The sequence below is a fragment of the Capra hircus genome, chromosome 18, assembly GCF_001704415.2.
Source record: "Capra hircus breed San Clemente chromosome 18, ASM170441v1, whole genome shotgun sequence".
Lineage (NCBI taxonomy): Eukaryota > Metazoa > Chordata > Mammalia > Artiodactyla > Bovidae > Capra > Capra hircus.
This window is the reverse complement of record NC_030825.1, coordinates 58,194,018-58,218,399: the sequence shown is the minus strand read 5'-3', so window position 1 is coordinate 58,218,399 and position 24,382 is coordinate 58,194,018.

Here is a 24,382-nt window from a genome sequence, read left to right as displayed (position 1 = left end):
TAGAAAGCATTTCATCAATCCTGGTTTTTGAAATTCCTCTAGGAGAAGTATTGTAGATAGTAATCCATAGTTAAAACAGATAGAAAATTGATATGTTAGTATGGCTTAGAACATGAAGGTTGGTATTTAGAAATGTACAATTATTAGCAATATGTCTTGGTTTATATTGACATGATTTGTGATTATTTGGAAACCAAAATAAATGTGATTCAACTCTCACATTACTCCATGCTGCTATGCTTCATTTCTAGTGTGTATACAAAGTTATGTTTTTGATAGATGCTGTCTCAAAGATGAGACAAGGCCTCCTATCCTAGGGAGAAAACATGTTTATTCTCCATTAGAAGATTAAGGACCCAGTAATGTAACATGTACATCTAAATGGAGGTGTTAGTCATTCATGTCAAACATCCCTATAGGTCACCATGAGGTAAGTGTTCAGGGAGTAATTCCACATATTAAAGTAAGATGCACATTATCAATAGTTATGTCACTTGCTTTTTAAGTAAAATACAATGACAGTTCACTGAAATCTTGATGTATCTTTATACTATCAACAGAAGTCATGAATATTAGTTGACATGTTTCAAATAAAGACATCTCTGATACCCTAGAAATGTATGGAAACTCCTCCCAGAAAAGTCATGTAATTAGTGTATGTTTTGTTTCGTAAACAATTAACCTCCATTTTGTAACCATGGGAATCACAGTTCTCAGATCATTGTATCAGAGGAATGAATATCGGTGTTTATGCTTGTAATCTGTATTTTAATCAGTTACACAGTGGGTTGGAAAAGGTTTTATTCTGACTGTGTGATATCACATTTTAATAAAAGTGGATGGTTTCTTGTGATGAAGTTGGTGTGTAATGAAGTGTCAACCTACTGATTTAAGGTTGAAGGGAAAATACCTAACAATAAACTCTTTGTTAGCACAGAGGGATGATATCTGTAACAATTAGTTTCCATCCTGCCTTTAAGCCTCAACTAATTGGATATTTCACATCATTTCTCCATTGTACTTTTCCTCCCTGTCTGTAACTGCTGGGACACTGTGATGGTTCTAAGAAGGATCATACAGAGTATTCTTGAGAGTTTACCTGAACTACTCCATGCTGTTGCTGCCTCAGCGTCTGTCTGGGGAGCAGGCAGCCTGCAGGTCCTTGAACTCACACCAGCCAGTCCTGGGAACACCTGCACTAGATGACTACCCACCTTGAGACCAGCAGTCTTGCTGAACCCCAGGGTCTACTGCACAGGCCTCCCTTCAGTGACACCCTCAGAGCTCACCAGATTCCTGCTCCTCTTGGTTTGAATGGACCAATCCACACTCAGCCTGGGGAGCCCACAGCACTTCACCCAAGGTCTCTTAGAAAGGCCTGAACCCCAAGTACTGGAGCTTTCTCTGCTTGGTCCTACCCTTGACCTAAGAAATTCCTGCCCTAGAACCTCCTCTCCTGAGAGGTCTCAGGTGTGCTGAGTGTGAGGGCTGAAGCTCAGGGCCCCTGAGTGTGGGTCTTGGGGGAGAAGCATCAAAATAAACAGGGAACTTGCTGAAGACTCATTTCATGGCCCCTCTTCAGATCTGCAGATTTCTAACTTCTTAGAGTGGGGACCTGACCTCGAGCAGATCATATTCACTGAAATGGTTCAGAAAGAACCTTGTAAGTGGTTTCAACCCGGTTTCCAATCAAGATCACCTGACTAGTGTTAAGCAATAACCTCCCCACAGAGTTCTCTCTTGGTCCTGTGGGAGCATCAGTGTGGTGTGTAGGAAGTGCTCCAGGGGACTCTTAGGGGAGGCCTGGGTTAAGGATGTGGCTGCTGGTCCATCTGTGAGAGCTGAGGCCTGGCTTCAGTCTGAGGAGAGGCTGCAGGAATGGTCTAGCTGGATTTGGACCAGGGAAATCGGTCAGCTCACATCTGTGTGAGCAGAGGGTTAGGCGCTCTCTCTGAGGAGAGAACAATCAAGAAATAAGTTGAAAGGCTGGTCTCCAGGTAGGAAGTAAGTGTTCCTGAATCTTTCCTGAGACAGAACAGGAGAGGTGGGTCTTTTCAGCTTTTCAAGGTCCTTCTGTCTGTAGGTGAAGTAGTTGCAGGTTAAAGAGCTGTGCAGATGCCTTTGAAGGTATATTTTCAATATGCAGAGATGGGTTTGCTGCATAACATCCTCAGAGAAGACAGAGCAGGAGGAAGAAGAGGAGGAAATGACAGTTCTGTCCTGGGTTTGGGGCTGCGTCTGCTTTTCCCCCTAAAATGCTTGAACGGAGGGAACCTGCAAACCTTTAGTTCTCTGCTTCTAATTTTTCTGCCTGGGGAGTTGGTTATCAACTTCTTATTTTTTCCTTTTCTTTCCATAGTGAGGACCGGCTCTTTAGATCACTTCTCCCTTGTGTCCCAGAACCTTGTCTCCCTTGCTGTATCCTGGCTTTCTATAGAGCATGATGAATTCTCAAGCTGAATGAGTGACGTTCAACTGGTGAAAAGATTCCCCTTATGAGAGATCAACATGGGGAGGCATAGGTTCTGAGATTCTCATTGGCATGTGGTTCAGTCTTGGGACCTTAGAGAAGCAGGGGAAATTAGGGATGAATTTACATATATATGCAACTTGAGACATTTAGAACAGGATTGAGAAATTGTCCTCATGAATAGAATTACTCAGTGGTCCAGAATTCCACAGGAAGTTTGGGGAATAGAAGGAGAAAAGTATGAGAGACCTTTCTCTATATTGGTAGGAAGGACTCACTCAAGTGCCGTCTTAGGATAGAGAACATGGAAGTTATATAAGAAGTGAATTTTGTATAAAACTGATATTTTTCAGGATTCAGATCACTGCTAACATTTATCCCACTATACCTCACGTTCCCTGGTTCAGGTGCTTCTGTGATATCGTGATATTGTGAACAGTGATGTTCCTGCTTTTTGACTTTCATAAGGATTTTTGAAAGATTTAGTGAGGGATGTGTATAAGCTGCCAAAATTAATGTAGCAAACTGCGCCTTCTTAGTTCCCTTTGCTTTGGAAAATGAACACTCACCTCTGTTTAGTAAGGTTCTTGCATTTTGGGAATGGAGGTTTTCATCACTCAAGCCCAGGTCTGATCATTTCCATTGGTAATACACTCCACACTCATTTTCCAGACAGAATTCTTATCACATCTTTGTATTTTCTACAATATTTACAAGAATGTTATTACTTATGAATCTTTAACTATTAAATCTAAAATATAATGCAACCCAAATGACAGAGATCTTCAAAGGAATAAAAGATTCAGAACCAAGAGCTCTAAGTTTTGTCATTATGTGTTTTTGCACCCTAGTGTATTTAAAAAGTACAGAATATTGCCACAAATAAATTATAAGATTTAAGCACAGAAATGTATTCCTGATTTTATAAACATGAATCATTTTTCTCCCAACTAGTATATGTTTGTGTGCATGAAAATATTAACAGTATATGACATTTTTTTCCATTTTTGATATTTTTGCCAGTTACCTCAACTGGTAAAACATCCGTTAGAGTGGTCTCTGCATACAGTTCAATTCAGTCGCTCAGTCAGGTCTCTGTTGACTTAATTCTTTTTACATAAAATCGAGCTCAGATCCATTGAAGTAAATCCCGAGCTCTACATTTCTGAATATTTGATCAAATATTCCAAACAATTTTGAACGGCAATATTGTTTAATCTAAAATTATTTATGTGGCTCATTCAAGATTACAAAGTAAAAAACTCTTAGAAAGTTATATAGTTCAGAAATGGTCAAAAGGATTGTTTTCTCTGCTTACTAATCTATTAAACCTGTAAAATCTGTGAAGCACATAAAGTTCAATAATAACTGAATTCATACCTGGCTCTTCTCAGTTCAGTTCAGTCGCTCAGTGTGTCCAGCTCTTTGCAACCCCATGGACTGCAGCACATCTGACAATTACCAACTCCCAGAGCTTACTCAACCATGTATCCATTGAGTCCGTGGCACCATCCAACCATCTCAACCTTTGTTGTCCCCTTCTCCTCCCGCCTTCGACCTTTCCCAGAGTCAGGCTCTTTTCCAATGAGTCAGTTCCTTGCATCAGGTGGCCAAAGTATTGGAGTTTCAGCTTCAGCATCAGTCCTTCCAATGAATATTCAGGACTGATTTCCTTTAGGATGGACTGGTTGGCTCTTCTTGCAGTTCAAGGGACTCTCAAGAGTCTTCTCCAACACCACAGTTCAAAACCATCAATTCTATGGCGCTCAGTTTTCTTTATACTCCAACTCTCACATCCATACACGACTAGAGGAAAAACCATAGCTTTGACTAGATGGAACTTCGTCGGCAAAACAATGTCCCTGCTTTTTAATATGCTGTCTAAGTTGGTCATAGTTTTTCTTCCAAGGAGCAAGCATCTTTTAATTTCATGGCTGCAGTCACCATCTGCAGTGATATTGGAGCCCAAAACAATCAAGTCTCTCACTGTTTCCCTTGTTCCCCCATCTATTTGCCCTGAAGTGATGGGACAGGATGCGGCTCTTTTATCTCCGTGCTATTCACAATGGCCGTTTATCAACCAGACATTTAGTTAAAACTAAGTTTGTTCAAGATGGAAAACTGGCCCCACCCTAGAACTCTTGAATCACAATGTGCTTTTTAAAAATATTCCTGCTTTGATATTTATCCTGTGCAAGACAAGGAAACCCGTCAAAACTAAATATGCCTCTGTTGATCACATTTAATAATTTTTCTCCCAAATGAATGATTGAATCATAGTCACTCAGTCACGTACCACTCTTTGTCACCCCATGGACTATAGCCTGCCAGGTTCCTCTCTCCATAAGATTCCCCAGGCAAGAATACTGGAGTAGGTTGCCATTCCCTTCTCCAGGGGACCTTCCCAACCTAGGGATTGAATCCAGGTCTCCTGCATCGCAGACAGATGCTTTACCATCTGAGCCACCAGGGAAGCCCAAGTGGCTTTGTGGGTCATCTGTCATCCTGTTTTCTTCAGATTAGAAATGCGCTAGAGCATCAGTTCAGTTCAGTTCAGACACTCAGTCGTGCCCGACTCTGCGACCCCATGAATCACAGCACGCCAGGCCTCCCTGTCCATCACCAACTCCTGGAGTTCACTCAGACTCACGCCCATTGAGTCAGTGATGCCATCCAGCCACTCATCCTTGGTCGTCCCCTTCTCCTCCTGCCCCTAATCTCTCCCAGCATCAGAGTCTTTTCCAGTGAGTCAACTCTTCGCATGAGGTGGCCAAAGTACTGGAGCTTCAGCTTTAGCATCTTTCCTTCCAAAGAAATCCCAGGGCTGATCTCCTTCAGAATGCACTGGTTGGATCTCCTTGCAGTCCAAGGGACTCTCAAGAGTCTTCTCCAACACCACAGTTCAAAAGCATCAATTCTTCGGCACTCAGCCTTCTTCACAGTCCAACTCTCACATCCATACATGACCACAGGAAAAACCACAGCCTTGACTAGACGGACCTTAGTCGGCAAAGTAATGTCTCTGCTGTTGAATATGCTATCTAGGTAGCTCATAACTTTTCTTCCAAGGAGTAAGCGTCTTTTAATTTCATGGCTGCAATCACCATCTGCAGTGATTTTGGAGCCCAGAAAAATAAAGTCTGACACTGTTTCCACTGTTTCCTTCCATGAAGTGATGGGACTGGATACCATGATCTTCGTTTTCTGAATGTTGAGCTTTAAGCCAACTTTTTCACTCTCCTCTTTCACTTTCATCAAGAGGCTTTTTAGTTCCTCTTCACTTTCTGCCATAAGGGTGGTGTCATCTGCATATCTGAGGTTATTGAGATTTCTCCCGGCAATCTTGATTCCCACTTGTGTTTCTTCCAGTCCAGTGTTTCTCCTGATGTATTCTGCATATACATTAAATAAGCAGGGTGACAATATACAGCCTTGATGTACTCCTTTTCCCATTTGGAAACAGTCTTTTGTTCCATGTCCCGTTCTAACTGTTGCTTCCTGACCTGCATACAGATTTCTCAAGAGGCAGGTCAGGTGGCGTGGTATCCCCATCTCTTTCAGAATTTTCCACAGTTTCTTGTGATCCACATAGTCAAAGCCTCTGGCATAGTCAGTAAAGCAGAAATAGGTGTTTTTCTGGAACTCTCTTGTGAAATGGTCTGGACCTAACAGAAGCAGAAGATATTAAGGAGAAGCAGCAAGAATACACAGAAGAACTGTACAAAAAAGATCCTCATGACCCAGATAATCATGATATGATCACTAATCTAGAGCCAGACATCTTGGAATGTGAAGTCAAGTGGGCCTTAGAAAGCATCACTACGAACAAAGCTAGTGGAGGTAGTGGAGTTCCAGTTGAGCTGTTTCAAATCCTGAAAGATGATGCTATGATAATGCTGCACTCAATATGCCAGCAAATTTGGAAAACTCAGCAGTGGCCACAGGACTAGAAAAGGTCCGTTTTCATTCCAATCCCAAAGAAAGGCAATGCCAAAGAATGCTCAAACTACCGCACAATTGCACTCATCTCACATGCTAGTACAGTAATGCTCAAAATTCTCCAAGCGAGGCTTCAGCAATATGTGAACCATGAACTCCCTGATGTTTAAGCTGGTTTTAGAAAAGGCAGAGGAACCAGAGATCAAATTGCCAGCATCTGCTGGATCATGGAAAAAGCAAGAGAGTTCCAGAAAAACATCTATTTCTGCTTTCTTGACTATGCCAAAGCCTTTGACTGTGTGGATCACAAGAAACTGTGGAAAATTCTGAAAGAGATGGGGATACCACACCACCTGACCTGCCTCTTGAGAAATCTGTATGCAGGTCAGGAAGCAACAGTTAGAACGGGACATGGAACAACAGACTGGTTCCAAATAGGAAAAGGAGTATGTCAAGGCTGTATATTGTCACCCTGCTTATTTAACTTCTATGCAGAGTACATCATGAGAAATGCTGGACTGGAAGAAACAGAAGCGGGAATCAAGATTGCCGGGAGAAATATCAATAACCTCAGATATGCAGATGACACCACCCTTATGGCAGAAAGTGAAGAGGAACTAAAAAGCCTCTTGATGAAAGTGAAAGAGGAGAGTGAAAAAGTTGGCTTAAAGCTCAACATTCAAAAAACAAAGATCAGCTGCCCCTGACATACAACAGACAGATGCCATGTGACTGTGGGAAGACTTCCTAATGTGACCCAAGTTGAAAACAGCAAGTACAGAGAGCTAGTTTTTCAATGAGAAGAGTGTCTGATGGTATACAATGATATACTTTTTTACATCGCAATATGCTCTAGCGCTCTTTACAGCATCGGACCTTGCTTCTATCATCAATCACATCCACAGCTGGGTTTTGTTTTTGCTTTGGCTCCATCCCTTCATTCTTTCTGGAGTTATTTCTCCACTGATGTCCAGTAGCATATTGGGCACCTACTGACCTGGGGAGTTCCTCTTTCAGTATTCTATCATTTTGCCTTTTCATACTGTTCATGGGGTTCTCAAGGCAAGAATACTGAAGTGGTTTGCCATTCCCTTCTCCAGGGGACCACATTCTGTCAGACCTCTTCACCATGACCCGCCCATCTTGGGTTGCCCCCCAGGCGTGGCTTAGTTTCATTGAGTTAGACAAGGCTGTGGTCCTAGTGTGATTAGATTGACTAGTTTTCTATGAGTATGGTTTCAGTGTGTCTGCCCTGTGATGCCCTCTTGCAGCACCTACCATCTTACTTGGGTTTCTCTTACCTTGGACGTGGGGTATCTTTTACCTTGGGCGTGGGGTATCTCTTCACGGCTGCTCAAGCAAAATGCAGCTGCTGCTCCTTATCTTGAATGAGGGGTATCTCCACACCACCACCATTCCTGACCTTCAACGTGAAATAGCTCCTCTAGGCCCTCCTGCGCCCACTCAGCCACAGCTCCTTGGACTTTGGGTTGCTCCTCCCGGCCACCGCCCCTGGCCTCAGGCGCCATCTCTGGCCTCAGGCGTGGGGTGCTCCTCCCGGCCACTGCCTGCTGCACTCAATATGCCAGCAAATTTGGAAAACTCAGCAGTGGCCACAGGACTGGAAAAGTCAGCTTTCATTCCAATCCCAAAGAAAGGCAATGCCAAAGAATGCTCAAACTACCGCACAATTGCACTCATCTCACATGCTAGTAAAGTAATGCTCAAAATTCTCCAAGCCAGGCTTCAGCAATACATGAACCATGAACTTCCTGATGTTCAAGCTGGTTTTAGAAATGGCAGAGGAACCAGAGGTCAAATTGCCAACATCCGCTGGATCATGGAAAAAGCAAGTTCAGTTCAGTTCAGTCACTCAGTCGTGGCCGACTCTTTGCGACCCCATGAATCACAGCACGTCAGGCCTGCCTGTCCATCACCATCTTCCGGAGTTCACTCAGACTCACATCCATCGAGTCCGTGATGCCATCCAGCCATCTCATCCTCTGTCATCCCCTTCTTCTCCTGCCCCCAGTCCCTCCCAGCATCAGAGTCTTTTCCAATGATCAACTCTTCGCATGAGGTGGCCAAAGTACTGGAGCTTCAGCTTTAACATCTTTCCTTCCAAAGAAATCCCAGGGCTGATCTCCTTCAGAATGGACTGGTTGGATCTCCTTGCAGTCCAAGGGACTCTCAAGACTCTTCTCCAACACCACAGTTCAAAACCATCAATTCTTCAGCGCTCAGCCTCCTTCACAGTCCAACTCTCACATCCATGAATGACCACAGGAAAAACCATAGCCTTGACTAGATGGACCGTAGTCGGCAAAGTAATGTCTCTGCTATTGAATATACTATCTAGGTTGGTCATAACTTTTCTTCGAAGGAGTAAGTGTCTTTTAATTTCATGGCTGCAATCAACATCTGCAGTGATTTTGGAGCCCAAAAAATAAAGTCTGACACTGTTTCCACTGTTTCCCCATCTATTTCCCATGAAGTGATGGGACCAGATGCCATGATCTTCATTTTCCTCTCTGGCTCTTCCCTGTGGCTGGAAGTGGCTTTCTTTCATCCTTTTCTGTCTGGGTTTGTGTATCTGTACCCCAGCTTCTTTAACCATTCACTTGTCCTTCTACATTTAGGTTTCTTTCGTATCTTGGCGATTGTATCCAGTGCTGCCATGATTGTTGGCGTGCAGTATCTTGAAAATTTGGTTTTCCCAGGATCCATGCCCAGGCATGGGATGGCTGGGTCACATGATACTTTGTTGCTGAGTGTCTGAAATCACCTCTGTACTCTTCTCCAGAGTGGATGCACTGACTTACATTCCCACCTGGGGTAGGAGGGTTCCCTTCTCTCCACACCCCTTTCAGCATTTATTGTTGTCGAATTTTTGAGATGGCCATGCTGACTGGTGTGAAGTGATATCTCATTGAACTTTTGATTTGCATTTCTCTAATGATTAGGGACACTGAGAATTTTTTGCGTACTTTATGTCCACCTGGATGCCTTCTATGGAGAAACACCCATTTCGATCTTTGGCCCACTTTTCCTTTTTTTTTTTTTAAATAAATTGAGCTCCATGGACTCTTTCCATGTTTTGGAGATGAATTCCTTGTATCTCCATCTGCAAACACTTTTTTTCCCCACCCATTCTGAGGATTGTCTTTTTCTTTCATTTATAGTTTACCCCGCTGCTCAAATGCTCTTAAGGTTAATGAAGTCCCATTTGTTGATTTGATTGTATTATTCTAAGAATGAATCCAAAAAGAACTGGCTGCGATTTATATCAAGGCATGTTCTGTATATTTTCCTCAAGAGCTTTACAGTATCCATCCGTCCATTTAGATCTCTGCTTTGGCGTATGTTTTTCTGCATGGGGTTAAGCAGTGTAGTAACTTCATCGTCTTTTCACTTGTTTGAGGCACCTCCAGCCTGTTCCTCCGTGCTGACGGTTAACAGCTTACCCTGCCAGCATCGGTGTAGGAGGGTTCCCGTTTTCCCACATCCTCTCCAGCATTTCTTGTTTGCAGACTTTTTACCAATGGCCATTCTGATCAGAGTGAGGTGATACCTTCATTGTAGTTTTGATTTGAATTTCTGTGAGTTTTAGTGTGGAGAAGGCAATGGCAATCCACTCCGGTATTCTTGCCTGGAGAATCCCAGGGGCGGGGGAGCCTGGTGGGCTGCTGTCTATGGGGTCGCACAGAGTCGGACACGCCTGAAGCAACTTAGCAGCAGCAGCAGGAAGTTTTAGTGATACCGAAATCTTTTCGTGTGATTATTTTGAAAGAGTGTGAGTAAAACTTACCTCCCAAGGTTGGCTTCTTGACCAATTGCCAGCGTTTGAATTCTTTTTCCAGGATCTAACTAAGGTGGTTCGTTGACAACAGGTTTTTTTCCCTTGCATCCCTGAAGGCCTGGGGATATTACGTGCCCATCTTCACAGGTTTTAAATTGTTGCTACCGAAAGTGGCCACAAGGTGGCAACATTTCTTCATGCCCCACTCTATTATTTTGGTAATTTAAATTTTTATATTCTATTAGAGTAGACGTGATTTCCGATGTGCGGTGTTTTTTTTTGTTGTTGTTGTTTTCAGGAACCTCATTCAGTTATACATAGACGTATATCTATTAGACACGTGCCTTGTATTACCTGGAGAAAAACTGTACTTTCGAAAAATACATGTTTTTAGAGGTTCTAAAATATGTTCTTGAGTTTGCTAATCAGAGACTGCCAATGCAACAAACAGTTCACAATTGCTTTCTTCTTGATTTTCACTAGGGGTTAATTTTTTAAAGAATAAAAATTATGGACTCAAGATCTACTAAAGTGACAAGGAAAATGTTTCAGTGTGTATGGCAAGTCGGATATGTGTTGTCAGTGAGAGAAGATATAAAGACTGGAAATATTTTTGTTGTAAAAAAGTAATGATAATTCTATTCTCTAGTCAGTCATTTATAAATGGAGGAAAGTAGAACCAATTAATAAATCTTGGCCTTGAGCGGCCTTTTGGGAATTTAGTCTAAGACTCCTGAGGAATTACAGCAGAGTCAGTGTAGAAGAAGTCTATGTGGTCAGCACACCTAACTTATTTCTTAAAACAAATTAGTCTTGGCCGAGTTTAATGAAAACAGAGGCAACTTTTTTTTTTTTATTTTTATTTTTATTTTTTAACAGAGGCAACTTTAGAAAAAAAATATGTTTCACTAAATATTAAATTCTGGTTTTGGTAATTAAGGTCTATGTTTACTAAGAAAGTCTTATGACATAGCTCCTTGAGTTTATGTTATAATGCTGATGAGAGTTAACTGAATTGTAAGGGGCTCTCTAAGTTTATTCCTAAAACTTGTCTCAGTAATCAGTCTTTGGATAAGGGTCAGGATCTCCATGGTCTGTAACCAGGAGATTAACACCAGGCTACAGTTATTTAACAAACTAAGTCAGAGGACGTGGGACATACTGACTGTGCTTAAAGCAGGTCCTCAGATTCCTGCTTGTGGTCCTACTGATACTGCTAGCTGCATTATTTCCTCTTCTGCCTGCTTTGCACAATTGTTTCTTGCGTTGCCAAATGTGCGGCTGAGTCTCTGATAAAATGATGATATGCGATCAGTGAGGGTAACTGTGAAACTCTAGCTATGGGAAGAAGCAACAAGAGGGAACGTTGTCCCGGACCATAGAGGCTGGTGAGACAGGTGATCCAGCGTCTCTTGGCTCCTGTGTTTTGGGGTTAGTTCCAAAACTGCGCACTGAGTGGCCTGTCAGCAGAATCTTTGCCAGATCTAGGCATGAGCATTCCTAGCACCATGGGAGAAAATGGACATGAAGCGCCCCCGAAACCATGGTCAGATTGCCACGAAAGGACCATGCCAGCTGAAAAGCGACACTTCTGCCTCTGCTAGGACTCAATCAGGACCCGCTGCAGCGGCTGCCTTCAGCAGCCTGAAGGCACTGAGCGGGGAGATCGGGACGGGCATCTGTGCTCTGGGGAAGCTGGCAGAACAGGCCTTCAGACAGTCTCATGAGCCCAGATTCTTGCCTCTTCTCATGCCTAGAGGAGCAGTAGAGTCAGTAACAGTGACAACTGCTCTGACTAATACGTGAATTAATATGTGAATACCACGTCAGCGGCCTGAACCTACTTAGACAAAACTGGACAACTGGCTATCGGTCTCCTTGAAGTGCCAGGTCTGGACTGGGAATCCAGCTTATTCTCCTGGGAAAAAATTGTGGTTGATTTTTACAGTACTGTTCAGGTTGTCACTCCTCCAACGACTTGAAACTGAGTCTGTCACACCTACGTCAGTCACTCTGGGCTAATACAAAAGACATCAAAAGTGTGTAAGACCAGAGCAAAAGGCTCCATGCCTGTGGAGAGGGTACCACCAGTGCTGACTCTATCTGGACAGGATCAAAATTGCTAAAAAATGCAACCTGGTTCTCACTCCTGCTATAGCTCCTGCTCACAATAATTTGTGATCATTAATTACAGATCTTTGGCCCCTGACTTTTTAAATCCACTTGTTAGGATTTAAAAAGTTGTTTTCCCGTAGCTAGAGTTTTACCATTACCCTCACTGATCGCATATCATCATTTTATCAGAGACTCAGATCACACATGTGGGCATAACACAAGAGACACCACTGGTGGCCCTGAATGAGACAGGATGAGAGCTCCATGACCCAGCTAGGTAGGGTCTATGAGCCCCAGTGCCAAGCCTGCAAGAAGCTACAGAAGACAGACCTTCACCCTTTAGCCTCCCAATAAAGATTTTTGGGGTTCATGTCTCTCAGCAGGATTTGACATAGGAGATAGAAGGGCCTCTGGGCTGGACAGCTGGTATTTGTCAAGTGGAGTAAAATTGAAGCTTTGTTCTCACTCACACACTCCAAGGACAAATCTAGTGGCAGAAGCTGAGGTCTGTGAGAGTAAAGAGATAAGAGGCCCACTCCTGAGGTCAAGGAAGACTTCTCTGTACAAGGGCAGGAAGCCTCTTCCTTGATGGCCGAAAAGGGAGGGGGCCCCATCCCATAATAAGTGTGGACATGCACCCACAGGCCTCTGTGGGGGGATCGATCTTAGCAAATGTCGTGCACCCGGGAGGGTGCCGGGACCAGTGAAAGGTTGTTGTTGAATTACGACGCCAGGATTCTTGGCCCCCGGAGGAGAAGAATTCAATCCAGGGCCAGAGAGGAGGCTTGATCGCTCAGAGCTTTTGTGTAACAAAGTTTTATTAAAGTATAAAGGAGATAGAGAAAGCTTCTGACATAGGCATCAGAAGGGGGCAGAAAGAGTACCCCCCTGCTAGTCTTCAGCTGGATGTTATATAGTCACCAGCAGTCTGTTAATGAAAGGAAGGAATGTCTCAAAACTCAGAATGGCACGAGGCCCCTCGCCCATAAGATGTATTTTGGGATAATCTTGGCTCCGAATGGTTCATCTTGGGCCATAAAAGGATTAACTTGAACCTTAAAGAAGGGCAGAGCACCATACAAATAGTGTCATTTACATAGATTAGAGGAACAATATCAGAGTATAACATACTGGTTTATCAAGTAAGTTCTGAGCCCAATAGGCGGAACTGCTAGAGTTTGGGGTAAATGCATAGGACATTAGCATAGCCTAAGATAAACATTTCCATAAGAAAAAGGCATTGCTTAACTTCAGGTGAAACCAGGTGTCATGGCAACACAGGATTTTAAGAGAAACCTCCTTTTAAATTTGTATAGAGAAGGAAAAAATATCGCGTTTGTTTCCTCCTGCCGCTTAAGGGAGATAAAATGCCTGACACTTGCAGGCTATTTCCTCCATTTGGAGACCCCTGGCCTTCCTGCCTGTTACCCTCTCATTCCCCCCTTTACTCTTAGGAGAATTATGTTGCCTATGGAAAACGGGCGTCATTTTCGTTCCATAACTGCTTCCGAGCTGAGGAGGGGCATTGTCCCTAAATTGACGAGGCAACATATTCTCCTAATCCTCATATTGAGGATATCTGATCCAGGGGCCCCAAATACTAGTTGGAGGCAGCTGTAGAAGTAGCAGGAGTTTGAGCAACCATTTGTAACTTGAAAGCTTTCATGCGGCTGGAAACAAATCCAGTTACACAGTTACAGATGCAGGGAGCAAACAGTAAAAACAAAACAATCAGAATTATTGCAATTAAGATAGTTGTCCACCATGGGGAACGAGTTAACGTCTCCCAAAGTGAGGCAATTGAGGCTTCAGGAGTATCCATGGCCTCAATCATCCTGTTCATGTGTTTAGTAAAATGAGTAACATTCATGCTCATATCAGGTTTATATGTACAGCATTGGGTATGAATAATGGCACACGTTCCTCCTTGCGCAGCTGTCAGAATATCTAAAGCCAATCTGTTTTGTAAAACCACCTTTCTAATTTGTGCTTGTTCAGCATTAAGAGCTGAAATAGCCTTTTGAGAATCTTGTAATGCCTGTTGAGTCAAATTAGTCAAAGCATCCACTCGTAGCATAACATCTGTAGTTCCCAAAGAGGGAACAAAGGCTGCAGCCAAATATCATACCAGTGAAATACGGACCTTGCCCACTGAGTTTTAAGGTGAGGTAAATTAGCAGGCTTTTTTGGGAGCTCTGAAAATATAAAGCCGTGAGTAAAGTCTAGACCCAGGGTGCAGCTCCCTATCCAACCAGGGGGAAGCCATGCCCATAGGTAAGAGCCACATATCCAATAAGTCCCGTTTGGAGCAAGCCAGCTGACTGAGATATCCAGTCCCAATTAGTGCCTGGCCAGACAAAGCGAGGACCTGAACTGGGGTTGGAAAACACGGGAATGATTACGTTGCGTATTTCCTGAGGCAAAAATCCCAATTGTTTCCAATCATTGTAATTAAGTTGTTGGCTAACTTTGGGGATGGCTCTATTTGTTCCCAGCATATAGGCCCAGTAGATATTAAACGTCCTTTTTCAGGAGTTAGCCACATAACCTCATCCCATATTTGATAAACATCAGGTAAAAAACCATTAGATCCAGACCTACTTGCCTTATGTGTAGGAAAATAGTCATTGAACCGAGACAATGTATAATCAAAATTGAAAGTCACATTATGTCTGTAGGTAAAGTACAAAGTGCTGCACCAGTCCATTTTAGGGTTGGTAGATGTCATCAGATGAAGGAGAGGCATTGCATGTAATTGCTGTCGTAGGTATTTACACACTTGGAGAAAGTCTTTTCCTTGAAGTGGAGATGTCCACCACGGGAAGCCTTTTACTGATGAAGAGGAGAGTGTTCCACAGACCCAGCCGTTAGACCGATTGTGGAATGCAGCATAGGAGTGAGCCCAGGACAGGAAGGCATTGTCTTGAGGATCAAACAGCAGACTCAGGATATCTGGAGTCAGCAGAAGTAAGCTCACATAGGTTATCAGGCCCATCTGAAAAGTACAAAGTCAGAGAATAGAAAGTAAAGACATATAAAGATGTCACTTACTTTTGGTCAGGGTGCCACCTCTTAACTCGAGTATGATGTATCCATGAATCAATCCCTGGTACTTTGACAGCTGTGGGAGAAGAAAGAATAACCTGGTAAGGGCCTTTCCAGAGGGGCTCGAGGGATGGGCCGCCAGATCCCAAAGTTTTTATGAGGACCTCAGTTCCTGGCTCAAATAGAGGCTTGCTTGACGGGGCCAGCCTGAAGAAGCTACAAAAGACAGACCTTCGCCCTTCAGCCTCCCAATAAAGATTTTTGGGGTTCACGTCTCTCAGCAGGATTTGACATAGGAGATAGAGGGGCCTCTGGGCTGGACAGCTGGTATTTGCCAAGTGGAGTGAAACTGAAGCTTTGTTCTCACTCACACACTCCAAGGACAAATCTAGTGGCAGAAGCTGAGGTCTGCAAGAGTAAAGAGATAAGAGGCCCACTCCTGAGGTCAAAGAAGACTTCTCTGTACAAGGGCAGGAAGCCTCCTTGATGGCCGAAAAGGGAGGGGGCCCATCCCGTAATAAGTGTGGACATGCACCCACAGGCCTCTGTGGGGGGATCGATCTTAGCAAATGTCATGCCCACATCCTGGGGAGGGTGCAGGGACCAGTGAAAGGTTGTTTTAGAATTACGATGCCAGGATCCTTGGCCCCCGGAGGAGAAGAATTCAATCCGGGGCCAGAGACGAGGCTTGATCGCTCAGAGCTTTTGTGTAATAAAGTTTTATTAAAGTATAAAGGAGATAGAGAAAGCTTCTGAGATAGGCATCAGAAGCGGGCAGAAAGAGTACCCCCCTGCTAGTCTTCAGCTGGATGTTATATAGTTATCAGCAGCCTGTTAATGAAAGAATGGAATGTCTCAAAACTTAGAATGGCACCAGGCCCCTCACCCATAGGATGTATTTTGGGATAATCTTGGCTCCAAATGGTTCATCTTGGGCCATAAAAGCATTAACTTGAATCCTGAATAAAGGCAGAGCACCATACAAATAGTGTTATTTACACAGATTAGAGGAACAATATCGGAGTATAACATACTGGTTTATCAAGCAGGTTCTGAGCATAAAGGCGGAACTGACTTGAAGACAGAGTTTGGGGTAAATACATAGTACATTAGCATAGCCGAAGATAAACATTTCTATAAGAAAAAGGCATTGCTTAACTTCAGGTGAAACCAGGTGTCATGGCAACACAGAATTTTAAGAGAAACCTTTTAAATATGTATAGGGAAGGAAAAAATATCGCTACTTTGTTTCCTCCTGCCACTTGAGAGAGATAAAAATGTCTGACACTTGCAGGCTATTTCCTCTATTTGGAGAACCCTGGCCTTTCTGCCTGTTACCCTCTCATAACTGCAGGGACATTGTGATGGTTCTAATAAGAAGGATCATACAGAGTACTGTTGAGAGCTTCCCTGACTGCTCCGTGCTGTTGCTGCCTCAGCGTCTGTCTGGGGAGCAGGCAGCCAGCAGGTCCTCGAACTCAAACCAGCCAGTCCTGTGATCACCTCCACTAGATGACCCCCTTCCTTGAGATCAGCAGTCTTGCTGAACCCCAGGGTCTACTGCACAGGCCCCCCTTCAATGACACCCTCAGAGCTCACCAGATTCCTGCTCCTCTGGTTTGAATGGACCCATCCACGCTCAGCCTGGGGAGCCCACAGCACTTCACCCAGGGTCCCTTAGAAAGGCCTGAACCCCAAGAACTGGAGCTTTTTCTGCCTGGTTCTAGCCTAATCTCCCTCAGAAATTCCCACCCTAAACCCTCCCCTCCTGAGATGTCTCAGCTGTGCTGAGTGAGAAGGCTCAAGCTCAGGGCTCCTGAGTGTGGGTCTTGGGGAAGAAACATCAGAACAGAGAACTTGCTAAAGACGTATTTAATGACCCCACCTCAGACCTGCAGATTCATAACTTCTTAGAGTGGGGACCTGACCTCGAGGGGTTCATAATCACTGAAATGGTTCAGAAAGAATCTGAACGATTGGCCAAGTGATTTCCATCGGTTTCCCATCAGGGTCACGTGACCAGTGTTAGAAAAGGACCTCCCTGGTGCCTTCCCCACAGAGTTCTCTCTTGGTCCTGTGGGCGCATCACTGTGGTGTGTAGGAAGTGCTCCAGGGGACGCTAACCGGAGGCCTGGGTTAAGGACGTGGCTCCTGGTTCATCTGTGAGAGCTGAGGCCCAGGTTCAGTCTGAGGAGAGGCTGCAAGGTTGGTCTAGCTGGATTTGGACCAGGGAAGGCAGTCAGGTCACCTCATCTGTGTGAGCAGAGGGTTAGGAGCTCTCTATGAGGAGAGAACAATCAAGAAATAAGTTCACAGGCTGGTCTCCAAGTAGGAGGTGATTGTTCCCGAATCTCTCCTGAGACAGGACAGGAGAGGTGGGTCTTTTCAGCTTTTCAAGTCCTTCTGTCTGTAGGTGAAGTAGTTGCAGGTTAAAGAGCTCTGTGGATGCCTTTGAAGGTATTTTCTCAAGATGCAGAGGTGTGTTTGCTACAAAACATCCCCAGAGAAGACAGAGCAGGAGGAAAAAGAGGAGGAAATGGCAGCTTCTCAGGTCCATGTCCTGTTCCGGGCCTGGGGCTGTGTCTGGTTTTCCTCCTGAAATGCCTAGACTGAGAATCCGCAGACCTTTAGTTCTCTGCTTCTAATGTTTCTGCCTGGGATGTTTGTTATCCACTTCTTATTTTTTCCTTTTCTTCTTATCATAGTGAAGACCGGCTCTTTAGACCACCTCTCCCTTGTGTCCCAGATCCTGTTCTCCATTGTCTGTATCCTGGCTTTCTATAGAACATGACGAATTCCCAACCTGAATGAGTGACTTTCAGCTGGCGAACATATTCCCTTTGTGAGAGATCAACACGGAGAGGCACTGGTATCCGAGATTCCCATTGGGATGTGGTTCAGTGTTGGGATCTTCGGGAAGTAGGGGAAATGCCATGATGAGTTCACACGTGGATACAATTCAGCTCTTTAGGAGTTAGAAAATGCCCTTATATATTGAATCAAGTCAGTGATCCAGAATTTTTCAAAAAATGCACAGAAATGAAAAGAAAACTAGGAGACACTGTCCTCTGTAATGCTAAGGCTTACAAGTTAAACACACTGTTAGGATCCAAAACAGAGGAAGTATAATAAAATGAATTTTGCATAAAACTGATATGTTTGTTAGGTTCAAGTTATAATTTCCTTATTTTTTCCTAAATGCCCAGGCTCTGATAGTGCATCTTCCGTGTGATCCATTTACACCATGACAGATGCTGTCCACTGGCTCTGGTGATTTCTCTGAGATTATCAGGCTAGGTAGTTCATTTTTATCCTCTGTCTTTAAACAAGGCTGTGGAAAAATGGAGTGGGGAACATGTGAAAACCCTCATAGTTAATGGAGAAATTCTGTGTCTTTTTGGTTTCTCATGGAAAATGAACGCTCACTGTGTTGATGATAGACACTGTGTTTTGGGAGTGGGCATTTTCATCACTCAAGCCCAGGTGTGATGTTTCCAGTACACTCCACGCTCATATCACACATAGTCTTCTTATTCACATTTTTTTTTTTTTTCAAAATATTTGCAGTAATCATATTGGTGCTAATCTGTTTTCACCTGTGTTGAATTTCTAAGATACAGCTCAACAAAATGATAGTTTGTCATGAAATTAAAGTTTCAGAACCAAGAGATCTAATTTATCTTATACTGTTGTATATGTTTCCCCTAGTGTATTTAAAATATACAAAGAATATCATTCACAAGGAGATGTATATATTTTAACCCATTAAAAATAATCTTGATTTTATTGACATGAATCAATTCAGCTCAGTCGCTCAGTCCTGTCCAACTCTTTGGGACCCCATGAACCACAGCACGCCAGGTCTCCCTGTCCATCACCAACTCCTGCAGTTTACCGAAACACATGTCCTTTGAGTCGGTCATGCCATCCAACCATCTCATCCTCTGTCGTCCCCTTCTCCTCCTGCCTTCAGTCTCTCCCATCATCAGGGTCTTTTCGAATGAGTCAGCTTTTCGCATCAGATGGCCAAAATATAAATGGACAGCATGTGGCAAGGCATTTCAGCAGAGTTCAACTTTAACTGAACATCAGCGAATCCACACTGGGGAGAGACCTTATAAATGTACAGAATGTGGCAAAGCCTTTAACTGGCATCTGAGTCTTCCTGTACATCAGCGAACTCATCCTGGGGAGAAGCCATACAAACGTAACAAATGTGGCAAAGCCTTTATCCATTGTTCACATCTTACTCGACATCAGCGAATCCATACTGGGGAGAGACTTGATAAATGTACAGACTGTGGCAAAGCCTTTCCCCAGAGTTCAGGTCTTTCTCAACATCAGAGAATTCATACTGCAGAGAAATGTTAGACATGTAAGGAATGTGGCAAAGGATTTCACCACAGCCATCACCTCACTCCCCGTCAGAGAATACATACTGCAGAGAAACCCTAGAAATGAGTCAGTGATAAAAAGGTTGGTCCTAAATATACAATTTTGAAGCAATGACTGTTTACTTTGGAAAGATACATGAATGAAATACAAAAATGTAGACAAGTGTTTAATCAAACATCACAAGTAAATCAATGCCAGAGAATTCATACTAGAAAGCATTTCATTGGTACCACTTTTGTTGAATTACTCTAAACAGAAACACTGTAGCAAGTATTCCATATTTAAAACATGCACTAGGTTGATATGTTAGTATGGATCACAAGATGAATGGATGGATATTTGCAGAAGTATAATTATTAGTCATGTATCCTTGTTTATATTAACGTTATTTGAGATCACTAAGGAACCAATATGAATGTCATTCAACTCTCAAGTTACTATGCTGTAATTTGTTTCTACTATATATATGAACTTCTGTTTTTCATGATTGTTACCTCAATTGTAAGAGAAGCCCTTCTATATTAGGTGGGAATCATTTATATTTATTCTGCAATTTATAAGATTAAGAACACAGTAATGTTATATGCACACTAAACCTCTAACTGGAGGTATTTGTCACTGAAGTCACACATCTGTGTTGTCACCATGATGTAAGTGTTCCGGGAATAATTCAAAGTAAGACAGAAGTTTGCTCTAACTTTTCAATAATTATGTCAATTGCTTTTTAAGCATAAAACAAGGATTGTTCATTAAAATCGAAGGTCTTTTTATAAATCAACATCGAGAAATCATGCATATTACCTGGCAGGCTTGAAGTAAGGACACCTTCTCTTCTACCTGATGTAAGTATAGAAAACTCTTTCTGGAAGAGTCATATTAATATAATTTATGTCCATCCATGTTTACTACATTAGCCTCCATTTTGTAAACCACATAAATCACATTCACTGATCATTTCGTCAGAGAATCAGGAAAGTTTTTAGAAGCTTGTAATCTGTATTTTAATCAAGGATCAAACAACAGTTGTAAAAAGTTTTATTCCATCTGTGTAAAATTAATGTATGTTCATTAATAAAAGTGAATGGTTTTTTCGTGTTACAGTTGATGTGGAATGAAGGAAGGGTGAATGCCCCATCAGCATTAACGTCTCCCACCTGTTTAAGGTTGCAGGAAAGATAACGTTATAAGAAACTATTTGTAGCACAGGGGGATGGCATCTGTAGAAATTAGTTCCTTACTGGTGTTAAACTCTCATAATTCATATGTTTCCCACAATTTCTATGTTGTATCTCCTCTCCCATTTTGAAAGTACTCGGACATTGTGATGGTTCGAATAAGAAGGATCATACAGAGTACTGTTGAGAGCTTCCCTGAGGGCTCCGTGCTGTTGCTGCCTCAGCGTCTGTCTAGGCAGCAGGCAGCCTGCAGGTCCTTGAACTCACACCAGCCAGTCCTGTGAGCACCTCCACTAGATGACCCCCTTCCTGGAGACCAGCAGTCTTGCCAAACCCCAAGGTCTACTTCACAGACCCCCCCTTCAATGACACCCTCAGAGCTCACCAGATTCCTACTCCTCTGGTTTGAATGGGCCGATCCTTTCTCCCCCTGGGCCTGCCCTATGCAAACTGGGTTTAGCCAGGAGTGCTGTTTGTTCTCCCTGAAGTCTTCACTCTGGTCCTCGGACCTGCTTTGTCTCTTAGCCTTGTCTCTACCGCCATTTTGGACTCCTTTTCCCTATTCTACCTACCTAACAATATCATCCGCAAATATTGATGTACATTTTCAATCAGTTAAAAATTATCCTGATTTTATTGACATGACAATTTTTCTCTTAGTAAGTATCCAGTCCCATTTTAGTGTATGTCAGTATGCATGAACATGTTAACATCATTGGATTGATTTTTTCTTTTTCTTTTTTGAAGATTCCCTGAAGCATGGAATAGCTAGCCACTCCAGTATTCGTGCCTTGAGAATCCCATGGACAAAGGAGCCTGGCAGGCTTCAGTCCCTAGGGTTGCAAAGAGTAGGACATGGCTGAGTGACTAACAGTTTTCTTGTTTTTAGTATTATTTACCAATACAGAAATGTCTATAAACTTTCATTAGCGTTAGCTCTGTGCATTTGTCTGTGTTTTCTTAAAGTCTAGAGTCACAAACTGAAGTAAAAGTTGCTGCTGCTAAGTTGCTCCAGTCATGTCTGACTCTGTGCAACCCCATAGATGGCAACCCAAGAGGCTAACCCGTCCCTTTAGCTGTCATTTAAAGAATGGTTGTTAAAATATTTGCCAAAAGATGCTACAGCAACATTATTGATTTTAAATTATTTCTGTTATACATTCAAGTCTCTGAAAACTGTCAGAAAGTAGTGTTTACCAGATCGTTAAAATGATTCTTGTTGCCGAGGTTACTGTGCTATCAGACCTGCAAAATCTGTAAAGCACTTAAACTTCAAAGTTATATGTGAATTCCTTCCTTACTATTGTACTTCACTGCTGTTCACACATTGTCACTCATGGAGCAGAATTTTCAACATTACTAGTTCAAAGAAGCTTGTGAAAAATGTGGCACACTGAGCCCACCCCAGAACATTTGGATGAGGAAGTGCTTTGAAAAAATATTTCCTGTTTCTTTTGATAGACAGTTCCTCCTCTGTCAACTGAGTACAACACTCAAAAATATATATGCCAATGTTGATCTGATTATATAATTTCTCTTCGAAATCAGAATAATTTCTGTAGTGGTTGATGGATCGTATCTCATCCTCTTTTCTTGGGGTTAAAAATGTGGTAGAAAATATTACTGTGTACAAATTATATTCTTGTGTAACACCAGACATTCTACGAAATCAAAACCATTTCTTTTGCTGGTTTCCTCTTGGGTCACATTAGGAAGTCTTCCCATGGCGACACGGAACCTGTACTTTGTATTTCAGGGACGGCTGACATTTCAGGATGTGGCCCTAGACTTCACTCAAAAAGAGTGGGAATGCCTGGACCTCGGGCAGCGAGAATTGTACAGGGACATGATGTTAGAGAACTACAGGAACCTGGCCTCCTTGGGTGAGGATAACTGCCTTCCGGAATCCTTTCTCTACCCACTGGGTTTTGGTTCCTGTATTTCTAGAATGTCTCCTAGAATCTTTTGCTCCTGGGTGTTCATTGGAAGGACTGAAGCTGAAGCTGAAACTCCAGTACATTGGCCACCTCATGAGAAAAGCTGACTCATTTGAAAAGCCCCTGATGCTGGGAATGATTGAAGTGGAGAGGAGAAGGGGACGACAGAAGATGAGATGGTTGGATGGCATCACCGACTCAATGGACATGAGTTTGAGTAAACTCTGCAAGTTGGTAATGGACAGGGAGGCCTGGCGTGCTGCAGTCCATGGGGTCTCAAAGACTTGGACATGACAGAGCAAGTGAACTGAACTGAACTGAACTGTTGGTTAAAATAGGGAGCTAGTGGGAAGCTGCTGGATAGCACATGGAGCTCAGCTTGGTGCTCTGTGCTGACCAGAGGGGTGAAATGGAGATCACGGGAGGGAGGTTCAAGAGGGAGCAGATTCATATATACTTATGGCTGATTGATGATGTCGTACAGCAGAAACTAACACAACATTGTAAAGCAATTATATTCCAATACAAAATATACATGCATCTCAAAAGGAAATAAAGCTAAACAGACGGGTCACCCAGTGGTGGAAAATCCATCTGACAGTGCCGGGGACACGGGCTTGATCCCTGGTCCAGGAATACTCCACATGCTTTGGGGCAACTAAGCCTGTGCGCCACAACTGCTGAGCCTGGGTGGGGCCACTTGCTCTTTTAGATGGGCAAGAGGGAAATGAAAGATGCTCACCAGCGCTAAACAATAAGAAATGCAAAACAAAGCTACAATGATGCATCACCTCATGCCAGTCAGAATAACAATTAGCAAAGAGCCCACTAATTATATCATAAACGCTGAAGAGGCTTGGAGATCAGGGAACCTCCTACACGGCTGGAGGGAATGTAAACTGGGGCAGTCACGGGGGGCAGGGGGTGGGGGTGGGGCACAGTGTGGAAGTTCCTTAAAAAGTGTAACCTCCTGACATTTAAGGAAATGAATTCCATGAAAAATAGACAAAACAGATTAATTGACAAATTGACAAGTTTTGCAGTCTTTAGTCAATCATCTGCAAGTCTAAAATGACCAGTTTTGATGCTAGCATTTCTAAATTCTCTAAGTTAAGTGTGTACGAATACACATACACTCACATATTCCTTCTTGGTTTTCTCACTGATAACGTGTACACCTTCAGATATTTATATATTGTATTCAATGTGTGTTATATAAATTATATGATGTATATATCTTCAGATATTTATATATTGCATTCAAAATATGCCAAGGCCATGAGAAAACAGTTCCTTTAAGCCTAGACAAGAAACTTGTGCTAAGAATTATACAGGGGTAAGATTTTATAAATCTTGGTTCAGAACTTTCCCATCATGGCTTTTAATTATGCTTTTTGTGACTTTGTTAAATTGACATTTGCTTAAATGAGCCCCTGAAAAGTTTTAGCTAACAGAAGAACAAAGGACAATTGAAGCAGGTGAGTTTATGACTCTAGGTCCTGAGAGA